Source organism: Hevea brasiliensis, chromosome 6 (assembly GCF_030052815.1).
Source record: "Hevea brasiliensis isolate MT/VB/25A 57/8 chromosome 6, ASM3005281v1, whole genome shotgun sequence".
NCBI classification, from domain to species: Eukaryota; Viridiplantae; Streptophyta; class Magnoliopsida; order Malpighiales; family Euphorbiaceae; genus Hevea; species Hevea brasiliensis.
The window spans coordinates 102,025,644-102,042,892 of record NC_079498.1 but is presented as its reverse complement, the minus strand read 5'-3'; the positions used below and the strand labels follow the sequence as shown (position 1 = coordinate 102,042,892).

General features: G+C 34.0%; 1 protein-coding gene and 4 non-coding genes across 5 annotated transcripts in view; all 5 read right to left on the bottom strand.

Annotated features, from left to right (window-relative positions):
- The window catches only part of LOC110631958 (regulator of telomere elongation helicase 1 homolog), a 107,032-nt gene that overhangs the window by 72,722 nt on the left and 17,061 nt on the right, over positions 1–17,249 (bottom strand). The gene's annotated exons all lie outside the window — the stretch shown is intronic.
- On the bottom strand, positions 367–528 carry LOC131181067 (U1 spliceosomal RNA). The gene has a single exon (XR_009149694.1). It is a non-coding gene; the product is annotated as a U1 spliceosomal RNA (small nuclear RNA).
- On the bottom strand, positions 1,333–1,449 carry LOC131181291 (U5 spliceosomal RNA). Its single transcript, XR_009149917.1, has one exon. It is a non-coding gene; the product is annotated as a U5 spliceosomal RNA (small nuclear RNA).
- Positions 2,662–2,858, bottom strand: LOC131181233 (U2 spliceosomal RNA). The gene has a single exon (XR_009149859.1). It is a non-coding gene; the product is annotated as a U2 spliceosomal RNA (small nuclear RNA).
- LOC131181293 (U1 spliceosomal RNA) lies at positions 3,227–3,386 on the bottom strand. Its single transcript, XR_009149919.1, has one exon. It is a non-coding gene; the product is annotated as a U1 spliceosomal RNA (small nuclear RNA).

Here is a 17,249-nt window from a genome sequence, read left to right as displayed (position 1 = left end):
AATGTTAATGATGTCCAAATATGATAGATGATAATGTCTTTATTTGATATATAACTGCTTAGTATATAGTTATATATCTTAATTTTATTTATTTCTACCAATATCTATTTATTTTATGAACTTTGTAAATTTTTCAAAAAAATTTGTGTACTGGCAGGCCATTACCATTACGGTACGACGCTGCCAGGCCGTTACCGTTATGGTACGACCCTCACAGGTCACAGGGCCATTTCCGTTACCTGCAACCGTGACCGCAATTGCGACCACAACTGTAATTTAAAACCATGCTCCATACAAGAGAAAGGATCGAGTTGAAGCAAACGACTTCCCCGTTGCCAGTGAGTCCAAAGAGTAGTACTAAAATTGACAGAGGCCGCGCGAACGCAGGCCCCCACTGCCACAAATTATGACGTAGACTCTCCCACTTGGGGAGACCTTAGACAGATGCACTCCCTAAAGTGCAATGGAAGCCAACTACCTAGGCCATGGGCCTTCTTGATCACACATTAACCCCGTCCAGGTAAGTATGTTGTAAGTTAGCCATTATTTCCTATTTATATGTTCTGTTCACTCCTCAACTTTTCATCTATTCGATGTGGGATTAATGCCATGTGTGAAAAAGGGAGGAGGACAGAGTTTGCGCTGCTTTAACTATCTTGTGAGGACGTCCAGTGCTCATCCTTGGCGTTGTGAATTGTTGTAATGGAAAAACAACTATCGTGGATTGTTCATGCTAAATATGTCATTGCTCCCTCAAGCTGTGACATATAGGAACAAGAGAACTTTTTATTTTGGTAATGAGGGATGGTGTTAAATTCATATATTAAAGTATTTCAATTACTTTTTTGAAAATGTATAAATATCTCCTGATTTAATGTGTATTATTCGGTTATAATTGAATCAAATTGATAAAGTTTGGTTATTTTAATTCAATTTAGTTTTATTTTTTTATTAATAATAAATCATATTTGTTGATTTTTTATAAATAAAAAAGATTATAAATATTTTTATTATTTAATTAATTATATATATAATAACTTTTTTTAGTAATTAAATTAATTATAATCATCAAACATTTTTTTTTATTTTGTTTAGTAAATATTTTTAAAATCAATTAAAACTTTTAGTAAATATTTTTAAAATCAATTAAAATTTTGATTAGTTATTGAATGCTAACAATATAAATTATGATAATCTTCACGTGGAACATCCCTACTAACATATGAAATCGACAACTATGTAATTCAGTATATAATTCAGTATATTTAGTGAAAAAAAAACCTATTACTAATGTAAAATGAAATAAAATTAAACTAGTATTGGTTTTGGGCTGTGCTCTAATGAGATCAGCCCTCCAAAAATAGACACATACCACTATTGAGTAGCAAGCACACGGTATTCTTTAGTAAAAGGCGAAAGAATAGTTCGCTTTGTGTTTACTACGTGGCTTCATAAAATGCTGTTTAGATAGCTACTAGCTATATAGGAAGTTTAGCGTTATGTGAATTAATTGTCAACCGATGTGGGATTGCATCATCATTCTATATATATTTAGCAAGCAACATGCAGCAATCAGTGACGTGTAGTTACGTGTTAACTCAAACAATGGCATTCAACATCTTCATACATGTCCATATATATTTCTATTCATATTATTCTGGACCTCTTGTATTTAGTTTTGCCGAGTAGTCTTCCTTCTGAAACGAACTGACTATTTTTCAGGAAAAGAAATGGTTTGCTGAATAGTATCTTTTGCCAATGTTTAACAGCTTAACGTTACGAAAAAAATTAGTGCTAGGAGAGCACCCAAATGGCCAAAAACCACGAGATGGGAATAATAAAAGAGTGAACTTAGTATGAGGTGAGGTTAAGCTCCGTCATAAGAGCAGCCCAACCAAAAATTATCGTATGCCACTATAAGCCACCGCAAGCACACTGTGTGTGTGTATATATATATTGCTGGTAAGCTTAAAATAGTAATAGCTTGAATTGAAGGATTAGTTTTTAAGGAGAGCCCATTGAATTTACCTTAAAAATACTTGAAATTTCACTGAAAAATATAAAATATTTGGTTGGCAAAAGCGCTTATGAGAATGGCTTAACAATATATATATATAACAATATCGTTTGCTTGCTAAAATTTCAGATTTTTCCTATTGATATTGTTTTTCTTTTTGGGGTAAGTACAAAATACTGATAATATATATTATCACTGACAAAAATCATAACAAAAGCAAATTCCTCCATTTATTAATATTATTTACGGAGCAAGAATACAGATTTTAAAAAAAAAAATTAATAAATAATGACACAAGGATTTGTAGCATTCAATTTAATGCTCCAATTTTAACTTAAAAACCTTTTCACTGCCACGAAAAGACAAAAAGATCAGCAACTCCATGAAGAACCTATTGGCATTTAACAATGATATACAAGAAAAAATATAAATAAAGGCTTTAAAAAAGATTGAACTTATTTTGGTAAGGGAAAACTCTACTTCCAAAAATAGGCAAATGCCAATTTTTTTTTTAGTAAAAAGAGATAGAATAGTATGGGGTACTGATTTCAAGTGATGTAGAATTGCAGCTATATGGGAACATGCTTTGTTTGGCCCATATTATATGTATATAATAATGGAATGAAGCTACGAAACTAGAATTGATGGGATGCGCCAGGCCCTTGCAATAGTGCAATGCAGGGGCGACGCTTGTGAGCCCCAGTAGCAAGCTACTGCAATAGGCCCTTTCCCGAAGAAAAATTAATTTAATATCATGCGGACTGATGGCTCACGTATCAGATATTAAACTGATAAGAACAGATGCTACACTTGATCTTAGCCAAAAGGCCGAGAAAGGTATGCTTATGCCAGTCTCTCATGCTTCTTTTAAAGTTCTCTCATCCTTAGCAACTCTTGTTAATTACTCGATGCAGGATACGAGAATTGTATTGGTTTTGGCTTCCTCCTTAAAAAACAAACATATTGTCCTTCCAAGACAGCTAAAAAATTCAATTAGTTGGATCTAAAGGAGGCATATTATATGCTATGCGTGGAGAAAAATTTATGCATCGTATGAACAAAAAGGAAAAAGGCGGACAAATCATCACTAGAGAATGACAGCTAAAAATAAGACGATAATTAAGATAATGATAATAACATAAAAGGAATAAATCAAAGACACCACTGTACTAAGCCAAATCACAAATAAGAAAGTAGAACTAAAATTGACAGGGGCCGCGCGAACGCAGGCCCCCACTGCCACAAATTATGACGTAGACTCTCCCAGTTGGGGAGACCTTAGGCAGGTGCACCTCCCAAGTGCAATGGAAGCCACCTACCTAGGCCATGGGCCTCCTTGATCACTCATTGACCCCGTCCAGGTAAGTATGTTATCGATTAGCCATTAGCTTCCTACTTATATGTTCTATTCGCTTCTCAACTCTCGTAACTATCCAATGTGGGATTTAATGCCATGTGTGAAGAATGGAGCAGAAGAGAGTTTTTGCAGCTTTACTCATCTTTTTGAAGACGCTCAGTACTGTGACAGATAGGAACACGATAAACTTTTAGTTACCCATACGACAAGAAGTATATTTTTTTTATAGCAATTTTTAATCACTTTTCAGTTTAATGCTCTCTTTCTGAATATGCTATGATAATCACCAAAATAAAATATGCTCTTAAAAAGAAAATTAATTTGTTCTTTTTTTTAAATTTGTTCTTTTGTTTTTGCACTATATACCAATTAATCAATTAATAAAATAACAAAACAAATAAAATTATAATAAAAAGAGAGCACAAATCCTTCAAAATTGGAAATATATATGATTTATTTTAAAAAAAAAATGTAAGTCTAATAAATTTAACTATTATTGACATAAAATAAAATAAAATAAAATAAAATAAAGAAAAAAATTATCTCCATTGGATTCGGGTATAATTTATTGTGATATGTTTATCAAAATTCAAATATTATTTTTATTTAAGTAGAACAAAATAGTTTTCTTAAATTAGGAGGGAGTAGGTGAACAAAGAAAGGGTAGTGTGAATGATTATGAATCATAGCGTCACCATCTGAGTCAGAATTCCAGAAGCTGAGAATCTGACGCACGCATTGCAAGTATTTGTGATATGGATACTATAAGCGGCGTCGTTTTTCTCCTTTGGTTCAAAATTGCTGTGCTAGCTGCTTTCATTTAATTTTTGCACTTTTGCGGTATAGTTCACAAAATCTTTTCAATAGTGGAATTTTTTTTTTATTTAAATTCTATTTATCATGATAAGACTATTTATTAAATATAAAAATTTTGTATATTTATATCTTTAAATTTATAATAAATCGAATTTAAAAAAAAAATTCCTTACAAATAATCATTTTCTTCATTTAAAACTCATCAACTAATCTTTCTTTGCAATCCCAAAATTAATATATATATATATATATATATATATATATTTTCTCAGCAATCACTTTTTTTAGATAAATTATACAATACACTAAAAATATAATTAAAATATATACTCTTTTATTCATGTAAATATGAAGAAATTATTAGATGAATTCGGTGCACATGCAATCTCTCACAATCATATGTGACTCACTTTTCATAATATAAGGAGGGTCAACTTTTCTATGAGAGAGAGAGCATTATTTTTTGAGTCTCGATATATCTAATAATTAACCATAAATATGAGGTTTAGATTCATTTTATTATAATTTATGAGGAGATCATATTTATACAATACAAAGAATACTAAAATTTAATACTAGGTCATTTTTTCTTTTTAATGTTGATGGGTGTCTAATCCACCAAAAATTAAATTAACTGAAATCACCAATTATGAAATATTTTCTGCAGTAAGTGGTAAATCCAAGTCGAACCCTAAAGACTAAATTATTAAATTTTGCGCACTTGTGTAATGGAAAAAGAAACAAAGGTTGGGAGGGGGGAGGGTTAATTCACAATCCAAAGAAGAAATCAAAAATCTAAAATTAAGATCTAAAATTAAATAAGAAACTCTCGAATTAAACAAATTTCAATCTAAGGTAATTCGTATTCCAATGCATTGATTTGATCATAGACAAAAGAAATACAATTATCTCTTATTGAATACTTAACATAGATTTACCAAACAGCAAGGTAAACTCCTAACTTCCCTATACTCATTAATTCGAGCCCAGCACTCTTGTTGACTCTAATTATTAACTGAATTGGTATTAAGCAATTCTCATCAAATTAATAATTACTTTAAGAATAGGAAGTAGTTAAGCTGAACAATAATTTATGAACCATAAATCATTTAATTCACCTTATTGTTTCCTTAGGTTATTATCGAAAACTGGGATCATAATCAATAAAACCTAATTGCTACTCATGTTCAATCTTACACAACAAATCTTACGCAACAACAATTGATCACATCAAACAATTAACTGATAGGTTTTTTTAGCAAATCATTCAATAGATCAAAGACAATGAAATCATAAAACAATAGATATTCAAAAAGACATAAATTAAATTAAGAACCTGGTCTCACAAATCATGCAAAAGAACTTGAATTCCTTAAACTGAATTAAAAACTTAGCCACTCATGTTCATGGCTTACAGAAAATCAAAGAAGAAAATTGAAGAAATCTAGAATGTAAATAGAGAATGAAAGTCTAATCCTCCTCTGTCGAGAGGCTGCTGAATCCCTTTTTGTCCGCTGCTGCCTCTTCTATTTATAATGAATGGCATAGGGTTAGGTTTAAGAGTCTTTCTCTCTGTCAAAAACTGAACTGGAGCAAAATCAGGAAAATGATTGTCGACGGATACACGGCCTATGTATTACTACACGGCCTAGAGCCGTGTAACTTACTGGAGCTGAGTGGGTATGTTTTGTATTGGCATAGAAGGTTACACAGGTCTCCAGGATTTACACGGGTCAAGTTACACAACCCGTGTACTTTGTTTCTTCCTCGGTTCTCTAGATTTCTTCTGACAGAATGTTACACAGGTCTATGGTTGTGCTTACACGACCCGTGTACTTTGTATCAACAACGCTTCTCAATCCTTTGCCCTTTTCAAGCTTCCTTCCACACTTCTATGCTCTGGAACTTCACCAAAACCCTGAAAAATACAAAAAGGGTCAGATTAATGCAAATGCTAAAAATTTATCCATTTAACACAATTATTTCAATAACTCTCTAAACATATGCCTAATAGATAATTATACTTTAATCAACTGAATTAGGCATAAATATACCCTAGAAACACTAAATGTGATGGGAGTAAAATTAATAAATTATGCACTTATCAAATTCCCTCATACTTATTACATGCTTGTCCTCAAGCATGACTTAAACTTTCAATCAACTCCACTTAGAAGTTCCTTAACTTTACCCTATCACAACATTCTCTAACAAAATATTAAAAGTTTGAAAGAAGAGGCAAGTAAGGTAATAATTATCATAACAAATTCTATCAATACCATACCAATATATCAACAATTTTCCAACACAAAACAAAAGGCTTAAAATCAATTAAGCTCACACAATTAAAGTTTCATAAAATTTTAAATCAATACATATCAAAACACAAGGCTAATTTATCAAGGCACAATAATTATAGCTCTTTGCAAATCTTAGGCGAGATAGAAATTGGCTTTTTTTATTATTTGAAATTGGTACTTCTCTCTCGTCACAGTTACTTTTTTTTTTTTTTAACCATCACCTTCAGAAAAGTACCTTGCTCATATCCTAGCTAGCTTTTGGCCTGAGAATCGACATGGGGTTCATGAAGACTCTCGGTTACTTTGCTTAACTAAATAGCGGAGCAATTTTCAAGTTCAGCATTTTATTTCCCCCAATTTATGTATCTACATATTATAAAGTGCTCTGATAGATTAAACAAAGTTCTGAAATATGCATGACACTAGTTTAAAACACACATAACTAATCATTTCACCATTAAATCAAGCCTAAATGATTTATGCAGGACAAAAGAATTGTTCTATGGTATGGAGAAGAGAGAAAATCCATCATTAAAGTTACTATTACCTTATCTAAAATTTCAAAAATTCAATCTAAAATAGAAAAGTCATTTCAAGGACAAATCACTTCTCTCCGAGAGTTAATATAGAATCATGAATCAAGCTTATAAGAAGAAATTTATTTATTTATTTATTTTAATTTTTTTTTAATATTCAAAAAGATTGCAGCAACAAATTTCTCCTCCCCCACACTTAAAACTTACATTGTCCCCATTGTAAAGCCCAAATGCAAAAGAAAAGGAAAAAAAATGCTAGAAAATAAAATAAGATAAAGGAAAGAAAACAAATCTTATTGTAGCTAACAAGCCACCCATGGGTTGCCTCCCAATAAGCGCTTTTGTTTATCGTCGTTAGCTCGAGATGGTAAAGCTCCTTAATTGGGTTACTCAATTTGAGCTCATCCACTATATGCTCCTGAAACCCTTCATAAAATGGCTTGAGTCTATGACCGTTGACCTTGAACACCTTATTAGTTCCTAAACTTTGAATTTCAACTGCACCATAAGGAAACACATTAGTAACAACAAAGGGTCCAATCCAACGAGAATGCAACTTACCAGGCATCAGCTTCAATTCCTGCAAGTCGAATTTCCTCTAATTCCTGCAATTGTAATTTTCTTTTCACACCAGCAGTATCCAAATCCAAATTACAATGTCTAACAGCCCAATAAGCCTTATGTTCTAACTCAACAGGAAGGTGACACAACTTACCAAATACCAATCTATAGGGGGACATACCTATGGGTGTCTTATATGCAGTCCTGTAAGCCCACAAAGCATCATCAAGTCTACGACTCTAATCTTTTCTATTTGGCTTCACTGTTTTTTCTTAAATAGACTTGATCTCTCTATTAGACACCTCTGCTTTCCCACTTGTTTGAGGATGATAAGCTGTAGATACTCTATGGAAAACACCATATCTCCTCAACAATTTCTCAACAGTTTTATTACCAAAATGTGCGCCCCGGTCACTGATTAAAGCTCTAGGAACTCCAAACCTGCTAAAAATGTTTGACTTGATAAAACCTATGACAGCTTTAGAATCATCAGTCCTGGTGGCTTTGGCTTCCACCCATTTCAAAAAATAATCAACAACAAGTAATATATAAACAAAGCCAAAGGAAAAAGGAAATGGACCCATAAAATCAATACACCACACATCAAAAATCTCACAAACAAGTATTGGATTCTGAATCATCTCATTCCTACAGGTTAAACTTCCTGTTCTTTGACATTGTTCATAATTTTTGCAAATCAAATATGAATCACGAAATATAGTGGGCCAGTAAAAACCACAATCTAATATTTTTCTATCTGTTCTCTTAGGTCCAAAATGACCTCCACATGCATAGGCATGATAAAAAGTAAGAATAGATTGAATCTCATTATCAGGAACACATCTCCTAATAATTTGATCTGATGGGTCATCCCACACATAATACTTGGCCTCACTTTTCAATTTCTCTTTCTTAACTCTACTCAAATCAAAAGGCACAACCTTAGTAACCAAATAATTCACCAAATCAGCATACTAAGGGATCATACCTTGCAATTTAAATAACTGCTCATCAGGAAAAAGTTCCTACAGAGGAAGTGGATCTTCTTGTGTCACTAACCTGCTCAAATTATATGCTACCAAGTTCTCAGCTCCTTTCTTATCCTTGATTTGAAGATCAAATTCTTGCAGCAGAAGGATCCATCTAATCAACCTTGGTTTTGCTTCCTTCTTTGCCAAGAGATACTTCAACGCTGCATGATCAAAGAAGATAATTATTTTAGAACCAAGCAAATATGACCGAAATTTATCTACAGCAAAAACTATAGCCAAAAACTCTTGTTCGATCGTAGAATAATTGCGCTGAGCTGAATTGAGTGTTCTAGATGCATAATAAATCACATGAAAGAACTTCCCAACACGCTGCCCTAAAACTGCTCCCACTGCATAATTACTCGCATCACACATAATTTCAAACGGTATAGTCCAATCAAGAGCCTGGATAATAGGGGGTGATGTCAATGCAGATTTCAATTTGTCAAAAGCCTATCCTTAATTGGAAGCCACCCAGGAATATCATAGAAATTCGCAGTTTTCTGGGTTTAGCTGGATATTATCGTCAATTTGTGAAAGGGTTTTCTATGTTAGCTTCTCCACTGATCAAGCTGCTTCGGAAAGATGTAAAATTTCAGTGGATAGATAAATGCCAGTAGAGTTTTGATGAGTTGAAGAGGTGTTTGACTGAAGCTCCAGTCCTTACTTTACCTACACCGGGTAAAGAATACACAGTTTATAGTGATGCTTCTCACAATGGGTTAAGCTGTGTATTGATGCAAGATCGGAATGTCATTGCTTATGCATCACGCCAGCTGAAACCGCATGAGAGGAACTACCCAACACATGACTTGGAGTTAGCAGCTATTGTTTTTGCTCTGAAGATCTGGATTGTATGGAGAGAAATGCTATATCTACACAGATCACAAAAGCTTGAAGTACTTAGGTACCCAAAAGGAATTGAATTTGAGGCAGAGGAAATGGTTAGAACTGATTAAAGACTATGATTACTTAATAGACTATCAGCCAAGAAAAACAAATGTGGTGGCTGACGCCTTAAGTCGCAAGACTATGGAAAGTCTCAGAATTTCTCCTTTGTCTATGGTACATGAATTGAAAGCACAATATGCCAGTTTGGATATTGATGATGAGGGACAAACAGTAGTTGCATGGCATATGCAGCCAGTGTTGATTGATCAGATCAGAATGGCTGCTCAGAATGATGAAAAATATCAAAAGCTACTGAAAGAAGTCCAGTAGGGTAAGAAACCTGAATTTTCTGTGAGAGATGATGGCTTACTACTACATCAGGGCAGAATGTGTGCTCCTAATAATGTGAAATTGAGACAGATCATTATGAAAGAAGCACATGAGTCTCCTTTTGCTATGCACCCCGGTGGAACTAAAATGTACAGAGGGCTAAAAGAGCATTACTGGTGGATAGGTATGAAGAGGGATATAGCTGAATTTGTTTCCAAATGCCTAACTTGTCAGCAAGTGAAGGCAGAACATCAAGTACCAGCAAGTTTATTACATCTATTGCCAGTACCAGAGTGGAAATGGGAATGGATAACTATGCATTTTGTTACGGGACTTCCGAGGACACAGAATAGTCATGATGCAGTATGGGTTATAGTTGACAGACTGACCAAGTCTGCTCACTTTTTGCCATTTTGGATGGACTATAGCTTAGAAAGATTGGCTAGATTGTACATATATGAAATTGTAAAATTGCATGGAGTGCCAGTATCGATTGTATCTGACAGACTCTTCACTGAACTCAAAAGGAACATCTTTTTGCAAGAGTTTGGAAAAAGGCAATGCTATCTTAGAGAAATCCTTAATGAACCTGCGATAGAAACCTGCATGACCAAGAAAAGAGCGTACTTCCCTCATAGTTGTGGGGTAGGATAAGTTCACAATTAAATCAATTTTAGATTTATCCACCTCAATACCCCTATTAGAGACAACATGACCCAAAACAATCCCCTGTTCCACCATAAAATAACACTTCTCATAATTCAAAACAAGATTTTTCTCAATGCATCTCTCAAGAACAGAAGTTAAATGATGTAAACGTGCATCAAATGAATCACCATACACAGTAAAATCATCCATGAACACCTCAATGCAAGTATCAATGTAATCTGAAAATATGCTCATCATGCATCTCTGAAATGTGGCAGGTGCATTACAAAGCTCGAAGGGCATCCTTCTAAAAGTAAAAGTTCCAAAAGGGCAAGTGAAGGTAGTCTTCTCTTGATCCTCCGGTGCAATCACAATTTGATTATATCCAGAAAAGCCATCCAGAAAACAGAAATAAGACTTACCTGCTAACCGCTCAAGCATCTGATCAATGAATGGTAGTGGGAAGTGGTCCTTCTTTGTTGTTGAATTCAGCTTGCGGTAGTCTATGCACATTCGCCATCCACTCTGAATCCTTGTTGGAACAAGTTCATTATCTTGATTTGCTACCACAGTGACTCCTGATTTTTTTGGCACTACTTGGACTGTACTTACCCATTTGCTGTCTGAAATTGGGTAAATAACTCCTACATCTAGTAGCTTTAAAATCTCTTTCTTCACAACCTCCATCATCTGTGGGTTCAATCTCCTTTGAGCTTCTCTACTTGGTTTAGCGTCATCCTCCAGTAAAATCCTATGCATGCACACTGATGGACTTATACCTTTGACGTCAGCTATTGTCCATCCAATTGCTTCCTTGTGTATTCTCAAAACTCTAATCAATCTATCTTCTTAAATCTTTGTTAAATTACTTGAGATGATAACTGGAAGTGTCTCATTGTCTCCCAAGTAAACATACTTCAAATGCTCAGGTAAAGGCTTGAGTTTAAGAACTGGTGCCTGCACCACAAAAGGTAATAATTTTGTGTGAGATACAAGTAAGTCAATCTTTGATACTCCATACCTTTTTGGAACAGGAGGTAATGACTGCAATACCATTACTATATCTTGAACCTCTACACTTAATGTTGGATTGGTACTGATTTCTTGAATTCCTTGACTAATCACCACTTCTAACTCATCCTCTATGCTTAACTCAAAAACACCCTGCACAAATGAATCAACAACATCAATAGAAAAAATAGAATGGTCATCAGCAGGATACTTCATGGCATCAAAGATATTAAATTTGACAGTCTCTCCATCAAACTCCATAGTTAAGGTACCATCATCCACATCAATTTTTGTCTTGACAGTTTTTAGGAAAGGTCTTCCAAACAAAATTAAAGCTGACTTTGATGTGGGAACACTATCTTCCATATCCAAAATGTAAAAATCTGCAGGAAAAATCAATTCTCCAACCTGCACCAACACATCCTCAACTACTCTCAATGGGTAAGCATTAGAACGATCAGCTAACTGAATAATGGTACTAGTTTCTTTCAAAGTACCCAAATTTAAAGTTTGAAAAACTGAATTTGACATAACATTAATAGATGCTCCTAAATCTGCCATTGCACATTCAAATTTAGAATCACCTATTCTGCAGGGAATAGAAAACGAACCTGGATCCTTACACTTAGGGGGTAATTTTTGCTGAATTAATGCCAACACATTTTCTCCTACAATGATCTTCTCATTATTCCTCAACTTGTGCTTTATAGTGCATAGTTTCTTAAGAAATTTAGCATACTTGGGAACTTATTTGATCACATCAAGTAAAGGTATATTCACCTCCACCTTTCTGAAAGTCTTCAAAATTTCTTTCTCTTGTTCTTCTTTCTTAGTCTCAGCCAACCTGTATGGGAATGGAGGAAGAACAGAATTATTAACTTTATTCAAGTTAGGTTCAGTATTTACCTCAACTTCAGGAACTTTAGACTCTTTTGGCTCTTTTTCTCCTTGCTTTTTCTTTTTCATTGGCTCATGTGGAGTCTGGTTATCAACTTCTTTCCCACTCCGCAATAGTATAGCACTCGCATTTTCTCTGCGGTTCATAACTGTTTGTGATAGAAGCTTTCCAGAACCTTGAGCTTCCAACTTACTCACAGATGAGGCTAACTGACAAATCTACCTCTCTATGTTTTGAATGCTGTTTCTGGTCTCCTATTAAAACTGTTGTGTATTATTAGCCAAAGCCTTAACAATTTCATCAAGTGACATACCTTGATTTGAGGGAGGTGGAGGTGGAGGTGGTTGATTCACTTATGGTCTTTGCTGCTGGTATCGATTTTGTACCGGTTGATCCCCATAATTCAAATTTGGATGATCTCGCCATCCTGGATTATAAGTATTAGAAAAGGGATCATACCTGCATTGTGGCTGTCCATAATGTCCTACTGCATTAGCATGTTGCATTGATTCATCCTCTTGTAATGCAGGACACATGTCAGTAGCATGACCCAAACCCGAACAAATTCCACATACCTTAATAGTTTGCATGTTCCCTACAACCAACTGCCTCACCAAAAAAGTTAAATCAAAAATTTATTTCTCAAGGTTAGATGTACTTACCTCATTAACCTTCATAGGTGTGTGATTCATTCTTATTCCAAACTGCTAAAAATTTGCTGCCATGTTAGCAATCAGCCTCCTTGCTTCTTCTGGTGTCTTGTCAACCAAAGCTCCTCCACTAGCAGCATCTATCATACTGCGGTCCATTGGTAGAAGTCCCTCATAGAAATACTGAATCAAAAGCTGCTCACTTATTTGATGATGGGGATAGCTTGGACACAGTTTCTTAAATCGTTCCCAATACTCATACAAGCTCTCTCCATTGTACTGCCGGATGCCACAAATTTTTTTCTTATGTTGGCAGCATGGGAAACAGGAAAATACTTCTCCAGAAATATCTGCTTCATCCCATTCCATGAGTTGACAGACTCGGAAGGAAGGTAATATAACCAATCCTTAGCTGCGTCTTCCAGTGAGAAAGGGAAAGCTTGAAGCTTGATTTGATCCTCTGAAACTCCTGGAGGTTTCATGCTGGAACACACAACATAAAATTCTTTTAAATGCTTATGTGGATCCTCACCTACAAGACCATGAAACTTAGGCAACAAATGGATTAGTCCAGATTTCAACTTAAAAGCAACATTTAAAGTAGGGTATTGAATACACAAAGGCTGTTAGTTTATATCAGGAGCAGCCAACTCTTTCAAAGTTCTAGTAGCCATGGTTTCATTTTTGGAATTTGAATCCAAATCCGACTCTGAACTTAACTCCTTTGGAGATTGGATTCCTTCAGATGTACTCGGAATCTGCTTAGCCTGCTTAGCCGATTTTCTCGACTGTTTAGCTATTTTTTCTACTTCTGGATCAAAGATCAACTCACCAGATTGAGAAGTTCTTGTCATAAACAAAAAGAAATTAAAGTAAAAATAGAAAAATGCCTTAAAACCCTAGAAAACAATAGAATTTGGTCTCAAGTTGTGGGGCCAAGGAATCCTATGGATTGATTAATCTTGATCAGAACGTCATTTCCTTCAAAATAGGTATGGGCCACCCTCCTAATTCAACCAAAATTCTTAATGAATAGTAACACTATAATTTTTTTTTTCAAAAACCTGAAAACAACAATAACTCACAAACAAAATTAATAACAGAATATCCTAACACTAAAAATACGAAATCCAATAAATTTCAATCCCCGGCAATAGCGCCAAAATTCTTGATGGGTGTCGAATCCACCAGAAATTAAATTAACTGAAATCACCAATTATGAAATATTTTCTGCAGTAAGTGGTAAATCCAGGTCGAACCCTAGAGACTGAATTATTAAATTTCGTGCACTTGTGTAATGGAAAAAGAAACAAAGGTTGGGGGGGGGGGTATTAATTCACAATCCAAAGAAGAAATCAAAAATCCAAAATTAAGATCTAAAATTAAATAAGAAACTCTTGAATTAAACAAACTTCAGTCCAAAGTAATTCACATTTCAATGCATTGATTTGATCATAGAAAAAAGAAATACAATTATCTCTTATTGAATACTTAACGTAGATTTACCAAACAGCGAGGTAAACCCCTAACTTCCCTATACTCATCAATTCGAGCCCAGCACTCTTGTTGACTCTAATTATTAACTGAATTGGTATTAAGCAATCCTCATCAAATTAATAATTTCTTTAAGAATAGAAAGTAGTTAAGCTGAACAACAATTTATAAAGCATAAATCATTTAATTCACCATATTGTTTCCTTAGGTTATTATCAAAAACTGGGATCATAATCAATAAAACTTAATTGCTACTAATGTTCAATCTTACACAATAATTATGGATTATGAAGATGAACTAGCAATTGATCACATCAAACAATTAACTAATAGGCCTTTTTAACAAATCATTCAATAGATCAAAGACAATGAAATTAGAAAATAATAGATGTAACACCCCTCACCCGACTACAGTGTAGCCGAGCGAGGTGTGCTACATTCGATGCCGGAGCACCCTATCTTATCTTACTTTATTCCTTTAATCATTTTCAAGTTATTATCTTTTAATATCAATTATTTTTCGACGGAGAAACTAACGGAATTTCCCCTATTTTAATAAAGTTTGACGTGTTTCACTATTCATCTGTTTGAAATGTTCAATAATATTTTAAAATAAAAATCTCATCATTTCATGCATCATCTATATATTTCAATTCCGTAGTCAATCCATACAATTTCATTTATATCCATTTCCATACATTACCATTCATGCTCAACTCATGTATGAAAATTTTCAATCTTCATTATTTCATAACAAATTCCAATTATAATTTATACATTCATTTGATCATTCATATAATCATAATTCACATCAATTATCCTTCTATACCATTATACTCAAAGTACTTTTCCTTTCTACAATAATGAGAACTAATGTCTCATTCATACATTAACATGATCCATTTATTCATTACACTATTTATATAACTTATCATTTGCAATTTAAGTTTTGATCCCTTGCATTAATATTATTGAGGTTACTATTCACTTGACCATTTCCCTTCAAAGGTTGACTTTTAATTTATAATAGATTTCTTAAATCTAAGTTCACCAAGATACCACATTTTACATTTTATTTTTGTTGGCATTGATTACCAATACCATTTCAAAGCTTAGTATTGATTATTTACAATTTTCAGATTTCAAGCACTAAGATTATTGTTCCATTGGTCATTTGTACAGTGGGAATTTGATAAAATTCTCTTCATGAAAGTTGTTCCTTTATGTGTCATATTTAATTCCCTTTTTGAATCACTCTATTTGAAATTTTGTAACTCAAGTTATGGCCTAAATACAATAACTGGCCGGATAGGGCAATACCCAGAATTTCTGGGCAGAATCCATTCTGGCAGTTTTGGTGTCCTGAGTTTAGTGGGCAATTTCATTAAGTTCTGGTCAAAATTTGAAGTTGTGTCCTTCATGAAAGTTGTAATAAATTGTCTAAGCTTTCTATTGATATGAATTTCAGGTTGATTGGACATTTTTAAAGTGAGTTATGACCAAATGAATGAACACTGTTCATTTAGTTATTTTGCACAGGCAAAATTGGTGCTACCCAGATTTGGTCAATTTTTAAGGCATCCTAAGTTTGTTTTTTGGACAGTTTTCCTTCATCAAAGTTGTGCCATTATGTGTCTAATTTCATGTCCAATTGGCCTTGCACCAATTGAACTATACAAATCAAGTTATAGCTGCCCAAACATGCTGGACTCACATCTAGTCCTGCAGGTCACTCAAGGCAGTACACCCAACCTCAATCCAAAGTGATAATTCACTTCAATTCCTCATTATACTCAGCCAAATAGTCGCTAATTGACCATTAAAACTTTCACTCATCAACACATGAGCAAAACCCTAGGTTTTTCCCAAACCCTAACTCCACAACTTCAATTTGTTCAAACAATTTACATGTAAGTGTTCTAATCATCAAACCATATTCTATGGCATCAATACACAATTATAATTCACTTGAATCATGGAAACCTTATAGAACCTTAGGGCTACTGAAATTTTAAAGGGACTTTAACATGCCTATTTTTCTTCCAATTTCATATTTTCTACCTTAAATTGATGTTGTAACAAGGAACATAAGAGGAAAATAAACAAAAGTAGCACTAACCTCTTGAGTGCAGAATTTTTCTAAGCTCTAACTTCACTTTTTCCTCTTCAAATTGCAACCCAAAGCTTCCTCAATGTGTAGGAAATATTTTTAGTGAAGGGTCCTAGGGTTATGGGGTAAGATTGGCTAGGAAATCAAGCATTTGGAGCTTTAATGGTGGAAAGGAGAGTGTGAAGTGGGTTTCACCGCGAAAGAAGGAAGACAAAGTCTGATTTTTTTTCTTTTATTTCTGCCCATTTACTCATTTTAAGTGGTTTAAAGATATGTGTCACAGTGTGATTAGGTGGGAGCATTTTAATGACATCATGTGATGTCATAATTACCAATTTCCTTCATTTTCTTTCCTTTTCTTTTCTACTCATTTTCAATTAAATTTTTAGCAATATTTATTCACATTTTATGTCATAATAATTATTTACTTAACTGGACAAGTTGGTCAAAAATCGTCTCTGAAAGCGAAATGACCAAAATGCCCTCCGTTTAGCTTAAGAAACCAAAATCGACTGTACCGATCTAAAAGTTTTTCTAAGCCTTTTCTTGGCATTCTAATGCCATAGAAACCTCAATGACTCTTCTCTGAAGTCCCAAAA